The 15,835-nt window shown below is 37.7% G+C and overlaps 1 non-coding gene across 1 annotated transcript; it reads right to left on the bottom strand.

The window, feature by feature from the left end:
• Positions 1-13,486: 13,486 nt before the first annotated feature.
• Positions 13,487-13,591, bottom strand: LOC145583553 (small nucleolar RNA R71). Its single transcript, XR_014100192.1, has one exon. It is a non-coding gene; the product is annotated as a small nucleolar RNA R71 (small nucleolar RNA).
• Between the last annotated feature and the right edge of the window lie 2,244 nt (positions 13,592-15,835).

Below are 15,835 nucleotides of genomic sequence, written 5' to 3'. Positions count from 1 at the left end.
AACTCCAGATCTGGAGTTTTCATGGTCGAATTTGACCATATAAACCCCATGAGGAAGAAATATTAGGAAAGGTATGTTGATTTTCTGATTTTTTTTAAAATAATTTTGTTTTATTTTCGATTTTTGTTGTTTTATTTCAGTTTTTGTTCGAATTTTTGTTTGAATGTTGGTTCGAAGTTTTTTTCAAATTTTGTTGATTTGTTTTTCGAGTTTTGTTCGTAATCTTTTGTGATTTCTGTTCGTTGTGGGTTTCAATTTTGTTGGGTTTAATTTTTTTTTATTTTTGTTCAAATTTTAATTAGTTTTTGTGGGTTATATTTTGTTCGAATTTTGATTTAATTTTTGTTACATTTTCGGTTTGATTTGTGTAATTTTGTTCAAAATTTTGTGGGTTTTTTTTGGGTTGAATTTTTTTTTTTATAAATTTATACAATTTTTGGGTTGAATATGGGTGGTGGTTAAAGGTGGTTGAGGCTGGGCGGTGGTGTTTTAGGGTGGCCAGTGGTGGTGGGGTAGGCTGCGAAGTTAAGGAGGTGGCTGCGTTTTTTTTCTTTTTTTTGTTTTTTTAATTTTTTTTGCGACCGCCTAGGACTGTCGCTAAATCCATATTTGCGACTGCTTTTGTAACCGGTCGCAATTTGTAAAATTTGCGACCGTTGTCTAACCGGTCGTTGAAATTAATAAAAACGGTCGCAAAAAATCTGCGACCGCCAAACGGTCGCAATAATGATTTTTTGTGACCACGTGAATAACGACCACCACCTTACGACCGTTGACGGTCGCAATTACTAATTGCGACCGTTTTTACTATAATCTGCGACCGTCAGAGACGGTCGCAATTTGGCCGAATTTTAGTAGTGGGCACAACTCAGTGGGTAGCGCTGGCCAGGCGCGCACATCGTTCTGAGTTACGCTGGGCTATCTTGCGTAACAGATTCAGTTGCACGCGACATTTAAGTCAGTAAAAGAGAGATCGAAGAGGGCGATTTCAGTTCGTTTTTTCTCTACTCTTTCTTTCGCCATTTTCGTCCCTTTATCACTCTACAAAACTCGAAATTCTTTGCTCTTTGAGGCTAAAGGAAGCAAATCTCATCCCCTATTCATATTTGCCACAATCCAACGTAAGTTTTCTTTCTAATTTTCTTTCTTTTTTTGGCTGAGTTTGGGGAATTTCGAACCATTAAGCCCCAAAATTTGAATTTGGGGATTTTTTATTCGATCTATTATTCTTGAAATTGTTTGTTCCATGTTGTCATGCTATGGTTAAGGAGTGTTTTGCAACAAATTTCAGGAAAAATGGTTGAGTATTGAACCTTGTATGAGCATTTCTTTGTTTAAGTACGTTGTTGGCATTTTTCTTCGAATTTTAGTTTGAATTTGTTATTTTTGCTTGCTCATTTGGTTATACTTGTTGATTATGATGTGAAATATAGTATTAGAACTACAATTACTTTCATGAATCATATTTCGAAAATTTTGAATCCGAAAAAATGGTGCGAAGTATACACTTTAGCTTATTTTAGCCATGTTCGAACCTCAAGATTGTTTGGTAGACGATAATTATATTTATGTTATTATTATTCGTCGAAAAGTAGTTAACTCCTTGAGATTTAAGAATATAATCTCTAGAATACTTTAGTTGAAACTGGTATAGGATTGCTTTTGTGGGTGTTAAAGCCCCCATTTATTGAGTTTAACTGATGGTATCGTAGCCCCCAAGCGTGGGTGGCATTCGGATTTTGTGTTTTTCCCTTTCGGCAGTCGTTATGCTGCCGAAATGAGTCTAGAACACGTATACTAGTCTTTTTAGGAAAAAAACAAACTAATAAGGAATTTTATTCGTTACAGTATGGACTCCCCACCATTCGTCGATGCTGAGGAGGACCTAGGAGTGCCTGTGCTTGACGAGGCGGTTCACCCTCGAAAGAGGGTAACACGTCCTCGTGAGGAGGTTCGAGAGCGACGCGTCGGGGCCGATCGACGTCGTCATGAGAATGTAGTATAGGAGGCTCCTTCCAACTAGGACTCCCAGGTCCTTCAATGGGACCCAGACCATCATGTTTTGATTCGAAGTTGGCGCGACATAGTGAGTTCTTTCGCGCCTTTGTCCTTTCATCGTTTCTTTCTTTTTTTGAAAAGTCATGACCGTATTTTCTCGTATTTTTTCTTTTAAAGTGAGCTTAGCATGCGTTTGTACGGCTCGGGCAACTTGAGAGGCCGTTTCGAGAGTTTACCTGACGCGATAAAGGAGGTGGTGGAGCTTTCGGGGATCAGCCCCCAGCTTACTGCTCTTCGGGACTTGTCGAGTCAGCCTACATCGTCAGCTTTCCTTCGTGGGTTGATGGAGTTTTGGTGGGATTCCACCAACACTTTGCACTTCCCATCGGGAGAGATGACGATTACAATTTTTGACTTCTTATGATCACGGGTTGTCCTTTCGGAGGTGAGCCTGTGGTTATGGAGACCGTGAAGGGGTCAGACGAGAGGTTGTGCGACCTCGTGGGGGACCGTCTTTCGGCGGCCCTTCATATGTACGTGCAGTCTTGTCCGTACTCGGTTCTTGCTAACGAGCTCTCGGCTGACGAGGTAGATCGGCTGTGTACACCTGAGCAACTAGCTCGAATATACATTGCCCACGTTCTTTCCATCACTATTCTGAGTGATCGGGGAGAGAGTTTCGCTATCAGGTTACTCGTTTGCCTCAGTGATTTGGGGCAAGTGAGTAACCTGAGTTAGGCGGAGATGTCGTATGCCCGTATGCTTACAGCTATGCGAAAGGCGACCTGGGTGATGGATTCCGCGGAAGCTACCGAGGTGCCTCGGATTTCCATTTCGTGGCATGGTCGTATCCTCGAGGTGCGTATCTTAATCTTTTATATGTTTTTTCATCACCATTTTGGATTTTGATTAATTGATTAATTGTATTCTTTTATTTGGCTTGGGGGTATTCGTACCTTCCTTTTTTAGCTCCCAAGATACTTGGGGAGGCTCGTTTTCCTATCGGCCATCGTCTGGTCACGATTAGGAAAAGACGAGCAACTTCAGCTGGCGACTTTCGCCAGAGGAATCTTTCTGCGACTCGTGCGTCGGTGAGTATGATTTTGACAACACACTTTCCATGTATATATTTTTTGAATGATTTTCTCATGTGTTCGTGTTTTGTAGATCGATCTCCGTCCTTAGAGTTTGATCATCAGGGTCCCTGAGGCTGTCCGGGCAGGTTTGGTTCGCTGCCGTTTTCGGGCCCTTCATCAGGAATTCTCTATGCTCCAGAGGACAGACGCTTGGTTCTTAGGCAAGCGTGTCTTCTTGCAGTTTTCGTCCGATGAGCCTTTGATTCTTACGGACCCTACGATCCGGATGCTGCGTCCGGACTTGCTATCTAGCAAGGATCGAGCATAGGTGATCCTTGGTTATCCAGCGAAGTAAATGGTGCTGTCGGGTGCATCTTACCCGACGTTTGTTACATCCAGGCTGACTCCTTTTCCAGCTTTCGTTCCGATTAGTATTTTTCTTTTCTTTTCTTTTTCTTTATCCGTTGTTCAGAACTTTGACTCCTTTAATATTGTATTTTCAGCGAGTCGAGCTGGGTGGTTGGGTGCCTCCCACGGCGGAGATTATGTACACCGACGCTTTCGGGTTGGTAAATTCGTGAGATTCTTCCAGCGGCGGAGGATGAGGACATACCGTTTGTACTAGAGATGGTTGAGTCGGTAAGTTTATTCTGCACATGTATATTTTTTTCTTTTTCATATATCATATACTTTTGTTTTATAACTGTCCTATATTTTTTTTAGAACAGGTTCTGCGAGAGACCGTGAACGGCATGGTAAGGACTATGCGTGCTTTCTGAGCTGCTTATCAGAGAGCCCTCGTGGCTTTGTCATGCCGTGATCATCGGATGGTCGCGGTAAGTTTGTTTGCTTTTTTTTTTGTTTTTAAGTTATTACACATTTTGTGTATTAATCTTTGTTTTGGATTTTGCAGGATGTACAGAAGCCTTCCGGGAGTCGCCGAGTATCCTGAATTCCACTTTTATTATATATATTTTTTTTGCTTATGGAAAATGTACATATACATTTTTTAATTTTTACTGTTGTACATATGACACACATTTTTTGTATATATATCATATTTTATTTCCATAAGGGTTAAAAAGTGACGAGGGGTAAGACTAGGTCGTTGACTAATCCTCCCTCGGTCAAACTAAAGTTATAAACACTTAATAAACCTAAATACGAGTATAGAGGTAAGTCAAGAGTCGAACCCAAAGGAACAGTAATGTTCAAGCACTCTCAATTATGTGCCTAAGCTAGGTCGAAGTCTAAGGGTAAAGAGGTAATACTAACAACTAACCAAACAAAGAACCAAACAAATAAAGCACTAGGGAATGGGGATCAACAAATAATCATGACAATTGTAGCAACTCGGGAACAACATGCAAATCAAAGGTTGCAAAGACTAATGGTAAGAGTTATCAAAAGAGCTCTACAAGCTATCTCCTAGAGGTCTAGCTAGTGCCAACTACGAGAGACTCTAACTAGGAACGTCACTAACCAAACTCAATCGACAATTGTGAGCTACAAATCAATGGTCCGTATCAATGTAGACTCACAATGCAATCTAGCATAATTCTCAAGGCCTAATCGAATTACACACATGCACAATTTTCATTAATCACTTTAATCTCAATAATTAATCAACATAATCCCCAAATTAAGCACAATCAATCAATCATACAAATTTTACCCAATCCTTAGCCAAACAACTACTCTAATATCATCATCTAATCAACTAACTGAAGGATTTATGTCTTCATCGTGTGCAATTACTAGATATATAAATGGATCAAATTATGGAGATAATTAAGATCGGACATTTGGGTCGTCGTTTTATCATAGCTAGTGTAACATCCCCAAATCTCCCTCTACGGAAATACTAGTATAATACGTATAATTATACCATAGAGATAGACTTAGGCGTATTACCGCCGTGTGATTACGCAAGGCTACTCAACTTACTAAATAAACCAATACTTTACAGCGGAAACTTCAAAACTCTCCTTTATTAATAATAACTATGAATAGAAACCAATGTTATGAGTACTCAAAAATAGATACAAAGACCACGATTCCTAACTTAGTGAAACCAAATCCCAGGACTCCAATGCATCAATTTATTCACTCCACAAGAAATAACACTACTTACCATTACGGTAAATAGGGCGAACCAAAACAAATAAGAAATAGGGGTTAGCAAAATATGCTAAGTACGGTAAGTGCAAGATAATGTAAATTCAATTTATTTGCAAACATGCTTTTAAAATCAATTCCAATAATTAATCCAGTAATTCCAAACTCATGATTCAAAACCAATTCTCAATATTCAAATCCCAATAATCAATAAAACCAATTCCAATTATTTTAAAACCAATTAAACCAATTTAACCAATTCCTCTCCCAAGTGTGCACACCCCCCAAGCTAGTCTCCTTATGTTACAAGGCTATTCTTGAGGAAAGACCCGGTCATACAAAGTCCAAGGCCTTATCAATATACCAAATCCGCATAGTGGGATTACTAACATGCTTATAAAGCATAAATAATAAATTTAATTCAATGATTAAATAAATCCTCTTTAAATCCAATAATTCCAACCTTTTAATAATAATAATAATTCGAACTCCTTTTTTTTTTTTATAAATCCAACATGCTTTCAAAACCAATCCTTTTTAAAACATGAATAATAAATTAATTAATCAAAACATGTTATAAAAACCAATACTCCAATTTAATTATTAAAACTAATCTTTTAAACATACTTTTATTACATAAACCATAATTCAAGTCAATTTAATTCAAGCAACATAAAATCATTCAAACATGCTCATTCAAATCAATCTTTTTTTTCAAGGTATCTAACCACTTAACGTACCTTGATCCTTGCTTAGCCAAAAACACCTCAAAAGAACTCTCAAGAATCTTGATCGAATACACCCTACAAATAAATATAACCTTAATCAATATAAGGTTAACAAATAATCACAACAATTAAATTAAAAACCCCCAACTATATGTACATGAACCTTTTAAATTAATTTTCATAAACATCATTAAAAATCTAATTTTATATAATTAAAACTACTCATAATAATTTTTATAAATCCCCCATAATAATAATAATAATAATTGAATAAGAGAAGAGAAGAAGAAAAGGTAAGAAACCAAGGAAAAGAGAAGAATTGGATTTTCGTTGGAAAGAATAGGCATATCTTGCAGAGGCTATAACTCCTTCTATATAACTCCGAATTGGATGATTCTTAAGCCTAACCTTAAGTATTTTTCGAGAGAAACAATCTTATGTGAAACAGCAATACCCCAAAAACTGACCAAAAGTGCCCGAAAATTGGCTTCAAAGATAAACAAGATGATTTGTGTAAAAAGAGGAGAAGAAAAGAAGAGAATTGGTGTGAAGAATGTGAGAGGTATGGAGGGGTATTTATAGGCTAGCTCATGCAAGAATTATGGTAAGAGAATTTGGGAAGAATTATGGTAAGTAGGGTTTAAGGGATTACTTGGAGAAGTGAGTAAAGATTTAAGGAAAGTTTTGATATTGAAGAGATTGTGTATAATTGAATATGGAAGGTATGTTTGTCATGAAAAATATTAAGGAAATTGAAATTACTTGGGGAATAATTAAGAAGAATGAATGGAAAGGAAATATAATGATTGGATATTAAAAAGATGGAGAATTAGAATTAAGGAAAATTGGAGATTTTAAGGAGATAATTAAAAATACAAATTACCAAAATATTTTTCCCAAAATCTACATGGGATGGCCGAAATTTTTGAGCTTTCCTAAGCTCATATTTTCAGCCCTCCTATTTAGTACTTTAGGAAATTATTTTGCTAGTTTTAAGGAATTAAAATAATTATGTAAATAATATTTATTGTAATAAATAATTAAATAATGAAATACCAAATATTCACCAAATAATTTAACTAATAAAATCAGATTTTCTCTTAGGAAAATCCGAAATTTATTAGCCAAATAAATGGGATTTTCAGACTTATTAAAATAATAATAAAATATAGCTTTTGCCTTAATTAAAATATCCAAAATATATAAATAATCCGGTTTTTAAAATAGGATAAATGGATAATAAATCTTATCCAAAATAATAATTTGTTTTTAAAATACTTTTGGCACCAAAATTCAAATATCGTTTTGGCTCCAAGATTTAAATAGTAAGTTAAATTACTAAAATACCCTTTTTAGAAAATAATAATTAATTAATTAATTAGGAAAATACGTATAAAAATACGGGGTATTACAGCTAGAGGTACTAACGATCTTTGGGCTAGTAAAATAACCTAAAGCCCAATTGGACGGGTCCTACAAGGTCACACAAAGGGTCTAGATCGGGCACGAGAGGACAAGGCCCATGATGGGTCTCATCCTCTAGTATGGCTGGCCACATGGAGTGGATTGAAGGGTTTTGGGCTTCCTAATCCTAGTCTAATTATAATACGAGACCAACCCCTCTCATACTCCTCTATATCTCACGGCTCTTTCCTCCTCCCTTGGCGCCAGTGTGGTGGTAGATCGTGGTGGTTGGTTAGTCCAATAAAGGTGGTGATCGCGGTTTTCCTCAATCACTCGACCAATCTAGTATTGGTGGACGGTTCGTTCGAAGCTCGTGGACTAAGTAGAGGAGCAACGCTTGGGGCTCTATTCTCTCCCTGATTTCCCTGTTAAATTGCTACGTGGAATTCACGCTTCAAAGGTATGATTATGTGTCTTGTGTGTTATGCATGTGTTTTTGGGATTAAGTACTTTCATGAATATGATTCATGATTTTCCGCTGCGTAGTACCTATAAACTCCTACAGTGGTATCAGTTAGCCTCTTGCATGAACGCACTTGATCATATTAATACGATTAATTTGAATTCCATGTAATTTTATAATCAATTAAGAGGAAGAAATTAATTTAATTATGGTTCAATTATTATATTTAATGTGATTAAACTTTTAGAATTGATTAAATGTGATTTAATTATGCTCAAATAGCCATGAAGAGGACAAAATTATGCCCTAAAATGTTCGAAATTTTCGAACTCTCTAACCCTAATTACGAATTTTTCGAAAATTCATAGCTTAAAATATGATTTTTGTGCTTGAATTTTGATTTAATTCGATTTGTTTTATGATTCATAATTTTAATCGAATTGATTTATGCATAAAAATGTTTTGTGTATGATCATTGATTTATTTTTAAGAGTTAGAATTAAATTGGGATTAATTTTATGATGAACCCTAATTTTAATATTGAATGATGATTTAATTTTAATTTTTGGATTGATTTGATTTAATTTTATAAAAGTTATTTTTAATTAAATTAAAAATAAATAAATAAATAAATAAATAAAATAATTTAAAGGCCGGCAGCCGCGGCTGGGTGGCGCAGCCTCGGCGGCTGCCGACCTGGTGGCAGCCCAAGAGGGAGGGGAAGGGAGGGCGGAGGTCCGTGGTGGCTGTGGGCAGCAGCGTGCAAGTGTTGCACGGCTGCTGCCTTGCGGTAGTGTCTGCTGTTGGCAGGCAGCCACCGTGGCTAGTTTCGGCTAGCCAACCACGGTGGCCGGCAGTGGTGGTGTACGATTTTTCAAAAAAAAAAAAAATTAATTTTGAAAATTATTTCAAGATAATTATGATTTATTTTGGGATAAAATAAAATATTTTGACAATATGATCTTTATTTTGGATAAAATCTTTTGTTTTAGGATAAAATCAAATATTCAAAAGTTGTTATATTTGATATTATCCATATTTAAAGTTGTTAAATTAGAAATTATCAATGATTAAAGTGGTTAATTTTGGATAAGATTGATTAGGATATTATGAGCATATTCCAAAAGGATAATAATTGATTTAAATAATGTGATTATCCCATAATTAGATTATGATATAATTGATTTTAAAATTATTTGATTGGCTAGTAATTAGGATAGAATCTCCTAAAATGGTTGGGATAATCATGGAAGATTAAATATGATTTATCTTTCTAGATTAAAATAAGATTTGATTCTATCTCATGCCTAAATTAAAATATATGATATTTTATGATTGGTCATGAATAATATATGATATTATCTAATTATGATTTAAAATATATGATAGTTTAGGAAATGCGTTGCCTTAATTATGAACCATTCGATGTTGTAGTTTAGACAAGCATGTTGAGTGATTTATTATATGGCACTTTTATAATATATGATATTATGTTGCTATATATAGACTAGTATGGCCCATAGATACTAAAATACGATCTGCGCATCGGGATGTATTTTTGTAATCTAAATACGGTCTGCATACCGTTAAATATTTTTGTAACTTTTATTTAAAGTAAATATATTAGTTATTTAAATAGTGTTAGCCCAAAGAAGCCCATGAAGTGAAGGCCCAAAGGAGCAAGGTAGATGGAGATTCATGATGATTCAAGTGGGAGCTTTTGATTTCTAGTTTTCTTAGGACTAAGGGGCCATACTATGTCATGTTTTATTGCATTAGTAGATTATGCATGTTAGATTTTATTTATGTTGATTGATGATGCGCTAGAGTTCACTAAATAATCACAACATAAATGAATCTAGGTCCCAGTAATATTGAGATTGCTTTTCCAATTAGATACCCAACAATCCTTCGATCGTGAGTGATGGGTCGGCCTCAGCAGAGTGTAACTTGTTATCTTGGGTAATTTGGGGTAGATCACGTTCTACATATTTAATTGGTTATGCTCAACAAGGTTACCTAAAGCGTTTAGAACCTTGAAGCAAAGGGTAATAATTAAGCATGTGATGGTTAATTATTCAACCAAGAGTTACAAGAGTTGTAATCAGTAAAGAGTTAACTCACCTTGAAAATGTAATGCTTGATGGTAGGGCCTCAGTCCGGTCAACTATTACACAAATAAAGGATCTTGGAATCACTTAAAATTCAATTGGGATCAATTAATATTGAATAAAGTGCTTTAAAGTTACCAATTTAATCGTTTATGGTACTTTAATGTTGAATTAAACATAATTATTAAACTTTGCCTTATTTTGACTTAGATGGGTAGCCGTAATCACAATGACAACAATATTTACAATCTTCGAACATTCCTTGAGAAGGATCAGTTGACAGGAGAAACCTTTTCCACTTGGGAAAGAATCTAAGGCTCGTTCTGAAATATGAAGGTAGAGAGGATGTCATTGACACCCCATTGCCAAGATCTCTACCAGAAACTACAACTATGACAGAAGTCAAGAGGCACAAGGAAGGTCATGATAGAGTTGTGCCTATCACTTGCTTTATGATTGCTACCATGGAACCTAGTCTTCAAAAACGTTTTGAGGATTAGGATGCATACACAATCATGCAAGAACTCAAAGCTTTGTTTAAGAAACAAGCTAGAGTTGAAAGGTACGAGCTCCATCGTGAGATTCTGGATTGTAGGATGGAGAAGGGTGCCACAGTTCATGATCATGTTTTCAAAATGATCGGCCTTATTCAAAGTATGGAGAAATTGGGGCACCCATACAGTGATGAGATGGCAACATACATCATTCTCCACTCACTTTAAGAAAGTTTCAACCAGTTGATCATGAACTTTAACATGACTGCGACTGCAAAGACTATAAATCAATTGCACGCAATGCTGGTTAGTGCTGAAAAGAAAATCCCTAAGGAACCTAAGAAGGAAGTTCTTATGATTCAAAAGGGAAAGGGGTTCAAGAAAAGGGGGCAAAAGGCTAGTGCCAAGAGCAAGGGCAAGCAGGTTGCCAAGGCTCCTGAAAAGCCTAAGGTAAGTCCAAAACCCAAGGTTGCAAGTGAAAGTGAATGCTTTTACTGCAAGAAGAAGGGGCATTGGAAACACAATTGCCAGAAATACCTTGACTTCCTCAAGAAGAATGGATCATCAACCTTAGGTATTATGTTATAAACATTTTAACTTTCACTTAGGTATGTGATACTAAGTTGTAGTGCTTAACATTATTAATGTTGTGCAGAAGCTGCAAAGAAGTGAGGTTAGCATGGAAATGGAGCTTGAAGGTACACTATAAGTGTTTGAGTGGCCAGAGATAGCTTCATAATTTTAATTTTGATGAGTGGCATTTATGCCACGATTTAGTGCTCATTTTACGGATTTTTCCTCCCACTTGTAGCTTGTTTGCCCCCTTTTTGTTCTTCTTTTCTTTGTTTGCCTTTCTCCTTGTTTTCTTTGTTTTTGTTTTGTAGGAATCAAGGCATTGGAAGAAGAGCAATCCATCCTCATATCCCCCGTGTGCGGGCGCGCAGCACTGTGAGAACCCGCACAGGTTTGCCTCAAGAGCAGAACAGAAACAGAAGGTTTTGAGCGCCTTGTGCGCGGCTTATGCGCGGGCGCGCGCCTTTGAACTATGCGGGTGCGCAGCCCTGTGAGAGCCCGCACGAGATAGCAGCAGAAGCAGAGCCAAAACAGAGAGTTGTGCGCGCCACATGTGCGACATGTGCGCGGGCGTGCACTCATCATGCGCGAGCGCGCAGTAGTTGGGAGAAGGCGCGCATCCATGGGTCTAATTCCTCCGTACCCACAAATCTGCGGGCGCACAAGATCGGAGAGGGCGCACGCGTGGCAGCTGTGCGGGCGCGTAGTGTTTATGCGCGGGCGCGCACTGCTGGGTTTCAGTTTTTTTATTTCGAATTCTTGTATCTTTTCAGTGGACCTATATATAAGGCCATAGGGTGAATTAGTGGGGCATCTAGCATTATCTTAGAAACAATTAAACCCTAATCTTAGAGAGAGAAAGTGTAGTATTACTCAAGTTATTTCCATGTATGCAACTTTGGCTCAAGTTTCATTTCAATCCATCAAGCAACTTTGCAAGTTTTAATCTTTCTATTATTGCCTACTTAGTAATCTCTAATCCTTTCTCTTAGTCTTGTTTATTTGCACTCTAGTTGTTTATTTCTATCTATTTTGTGGATTAATATATTTTGGTATTTTCATTGTTTTTGATCATGTTTGCTTTCATGTTTATTGTGTTTTCATCTAGTTTTGTTATCATGTTTAGTCCCCTTTTTCTAGGCTAATCTCTTAGCTAGGGGAAGAGGGTGTAAAATATGTATTGAAAGATGTATGAATGATGATAGTGGATTGATTACATGCCTTAAATTGATGAAAGATATGATTTTTATTGGCTTGAGATTTATGTAGTACTTTATTTGATTGCCTTCTAGTTTAAATGCATGAAAATGATTTGAACTAGATTTAGATCACCTCTATTTAATGATTGCATGAGAATGAGTTGTTAAAATAGAGTTCCATGTATTGTGCCTCTTTATTCTTGGGTTAGCTTGTGCCTAATGGGATGCATGAAAATGATCCTAATTAGCTTAGACCACTTTCATTGGTTTGCCTAAACTATTGCATGAAAATGAGTTGTTTAGGTAGAATTTTATATTCTTTGGCATGTTAATCATGATGCTTATCATTGTTTTCCTTCATTCTAATCATGTTTGAGACCCCCTAATCCCTAACGTTGTTATTCCTTGATTTAATCACCCTTTTACTTGTTTATTTATAGTTCTAGTGTCTACATTCCAAATTCCAACAAAATATACCCCTTTCTTACTCTTGCATGGTGATTTTGATATTAAATGAGAAAGCTTCCTCAGCGGATCGACCCTTGCTTGCCACTAACTAGTTTAGTGTGAAGTCTAGGTTTTATAAATAGTTAATTTGATTAGGGTTAATAGTTTAACGACCTATCCTAGCCCGACCAAATTTTGGCGCCGTTGCCGGGGAAGCGGCTTGTTTAGTGTCTAATTTTGCTTTTGTTAGGGTAATTTTAATTGCTTTCCTTTTTGTTTTGACTTGTTTTATCATACCTGTCATTGCTAATTGTTTGCTTAGCCTTGGTGAATGCTTAGAAGATCTCAAGGACCACCTACACATCATATCGACCAAGAAATCAACCGAACTTTAAGACAAATCCGTAGACTTTTTCAAGAAGAAGGAAGAGGACTTGGTGCTATCATTGATAGTGGGAGTGATTCTTACTCTTCTAGTTCGCAAAGTTAATCAATGGCGGGACAAGAGGATGATATTTTATTTCGTGAGTTCGGAAATCCGGAGGATTATGAGCTCACGGGAGGGATTTTGTTACCCGTCACGGAAACTAACTTCACAATTCATCCCCAATATACAAGAATGGTTCAATCGGAGCAATTTTCGGGTTCTACAAGTGAAGACCCCATAGAGCACCTTGATAGATTCCTTGAGCTATGTGCCATGATTCAAACCAACCAAGTTTCTCAAGAATACATCCGGATGCACCTATTTTGACAATCTCTTTCGGGTAGAGCAAAGAAGTGGTTGAAGCAAGTGAAGCCTAACTCACTCACATCTTGGAGAGAGGTAGTTAAGGCATTCTTGAAGAGGTTCATTTCCGAGGAAAAGACCGCCGAGATGAGAAGGAAGATTGCATCATTTGAACAAGAAACGGATGAGATCCTTAATGAAGCTTGGGAGAGGTTCAAAGAGTTGGTACAAGCGTGTCCTCACCATGAATACAATCAAAGATTGCTCATGAGGTTTTTCTACGATGGATTGGAGCCCATGTCTAGAGCTAACTTGGATGCGGGGGCGGGTGAACAATTGATCAAGATTCCCCAAAATCAAGTGGAGGCAACGATCGAGGAAGTAGCAAAGAACTACTCTTGGGGAGGTAGGAGAAGGAGTGCACCGAAGAAAGGTGGGATGTATGAATTGGAGAAAGTCGATCAATTGCAACATCAAATTGAGCAACTCACGAAAGGGCTCTCAAAGTTGAACACAAGTGTAAATGCAAGCTCAAGCGGTAGAGCAAGCTCTTCTCAAGTCAACTCTTTCTCTTGTCAAAATTGTGGAGAACGAACCATGATACATCTTATTGTGGAGGTTTGAGCCCCGAGCATGTAGCGGCATACAACACAAGGCAAGATGGTTTTAGAGGAGGCGGTGGTGGAGTAGCTTGGAGACAACCACCACCCGGGTTTGCATCTCAACCTCAACAATGGGGCCAACAAGCTCAACCCTCTTACAATTCGAACCCCCAATACCAAAATCCACCTCCATCTCAAAACTAAAACCCAAGAGGAACCTACCCAAGGAACAACCAATACAACAACTAAAACCAATACAATAACCAACACCAATACAACAATCAAACCCAAGCACCCCAAAGAAATCAAGAACAAGCACCTCAAGCGGAGCCAACACCCACACAACTCCTTCAAGCTATGCATTCACAAATGCAAACTTTTGGGCAACAAATGCAAGAAATATGGGCTCACAACAAGATGGTGGATTCACAACTAGCTCAATTGGCCGAGAGGACTCCTTTCAATTCATCATCAACTCTACCCGGACAACCACAACCTAACCTTTCTCATAACCAAAAACCCGATACATGCAAGGCAATCACTTTGTGGTCTGGAACTTCATATGATGGTCCAAATGAGGGGGATAGTGAGGGAAAGAAGGGAGGAGAAGAGAGTGTGAATGAAGATAAGAGAGGTGAGGAGGAAAAAGTTGATGAGGTAGAAGGAAGTTTGGAGATAAAGAAGGTCAACAACGAGAAGACAACTTCAATTCCTAGTGAGACTAGGAGCCTTGATGGACCGGTTCCTTTTCCAAGTAGGCTTGCGGAGAGGAAGTTGAATGACAAGTTTGCAAAGTTTCTAAGTGTGATAAAGAACTTGCACATCAATCTCCCTTTTCTTGAAGTAGTGACACAAATGCCATCTTACTCCAAATTTCTGAAGGACATCCTCACCAACAAAAGGAAGCTCAATGATGAGCTTATCACCCTTCCACACCAAGTGAGTGCTGTTGTTCAACATAAAATGCCCAAGAAGGAGAAAGACCCGGGGAGTTTCACTTTGCTGGTGAAAATTGGAAATATGGAAGCTAGGGGTGCATTGAGATGATCCCTACAAGGAAGACAATTCAATTAGCCGACCGCTCGGTGAAGTTACCTTGTGGAGAACTTGAGGATGTTCTAATTCAAGTGGGACACATCTATGTGCCTTGTGACTTTGTAGTGATGGACATGGAAGAAGATGTGGACACATCCTTGATTTTGGGTCGGGAAACTCTTAAGACTTTGGGGGCGGTCATTAATTGCAAAAATAACACCATCACATGTGAAGTGGCCGATGAGAAGATAGTCTTTGAGTTTTCAAAGTTGCTAAAGACCCCTATGGTTGAAAAGTGTTATCGAGTTGATGTTGTGAATGAGGAGTTGGACCGTTTGGGAAGGGTCATGATGAAGCCTCAAGATCCAATTGTGGAAGCTCTCACATGCAAATAGGAGTTCCACTCTCAAGAAGCCAAAGAATTTGTCATGGCAATGGAGGAATCCTCAATGGAGGAAGTTGATCAACAAAGCAAGATTGAGCTTGAATCAATGGAGGAAAAATCGGAGGAGAGTTCCAAGCCTCCTCCCAAGGTAGAACTTAAGCCCCTCCCCCCTTCTTTGAAATATGCTTATCTTGATGAGGAGGAAAAATACCCTATTATTGTCAATTCTACCCTTGATGAACTTAATTTGAAAAAATTGCTTGATGTTTTGAGAAAATACAAAGATGTGATAGGGTATAGCATTGATGATATCAAGGGCATTAGTCCTTCTCTATGCATGCATCGTATTCATCTTGAGGATGATCATTCCACCTCCATTGAACCTCAAAGGAGGTTGAACCCCAACCTTCAAGAGGTTGTCAAGAAAGAAATTTTGAAACTACGTGAGGCGGGCATCATTTATGCTATCTCC

This window comes from Chenopodium album, chromosome 15, assembly GCF_948465745.1.
Source record: "Chenopodium album chromosome 15, dcCheAlbu1.1, whole genome shotgun sequence".
In the NCBI taxonomy this organism is placed as follows: Eukaryota; Viridiplantae; Streptophyta; class Magnoliopsida; order Caryophyllales; family Amaranthaceae; genus Chenopodium; species Chenopodium album.
The sequence above is the reverse complement of the archived record's forward strand: the minus strand, read 5'-3'. Positions and strand labels throughout refer to the sequence as shown.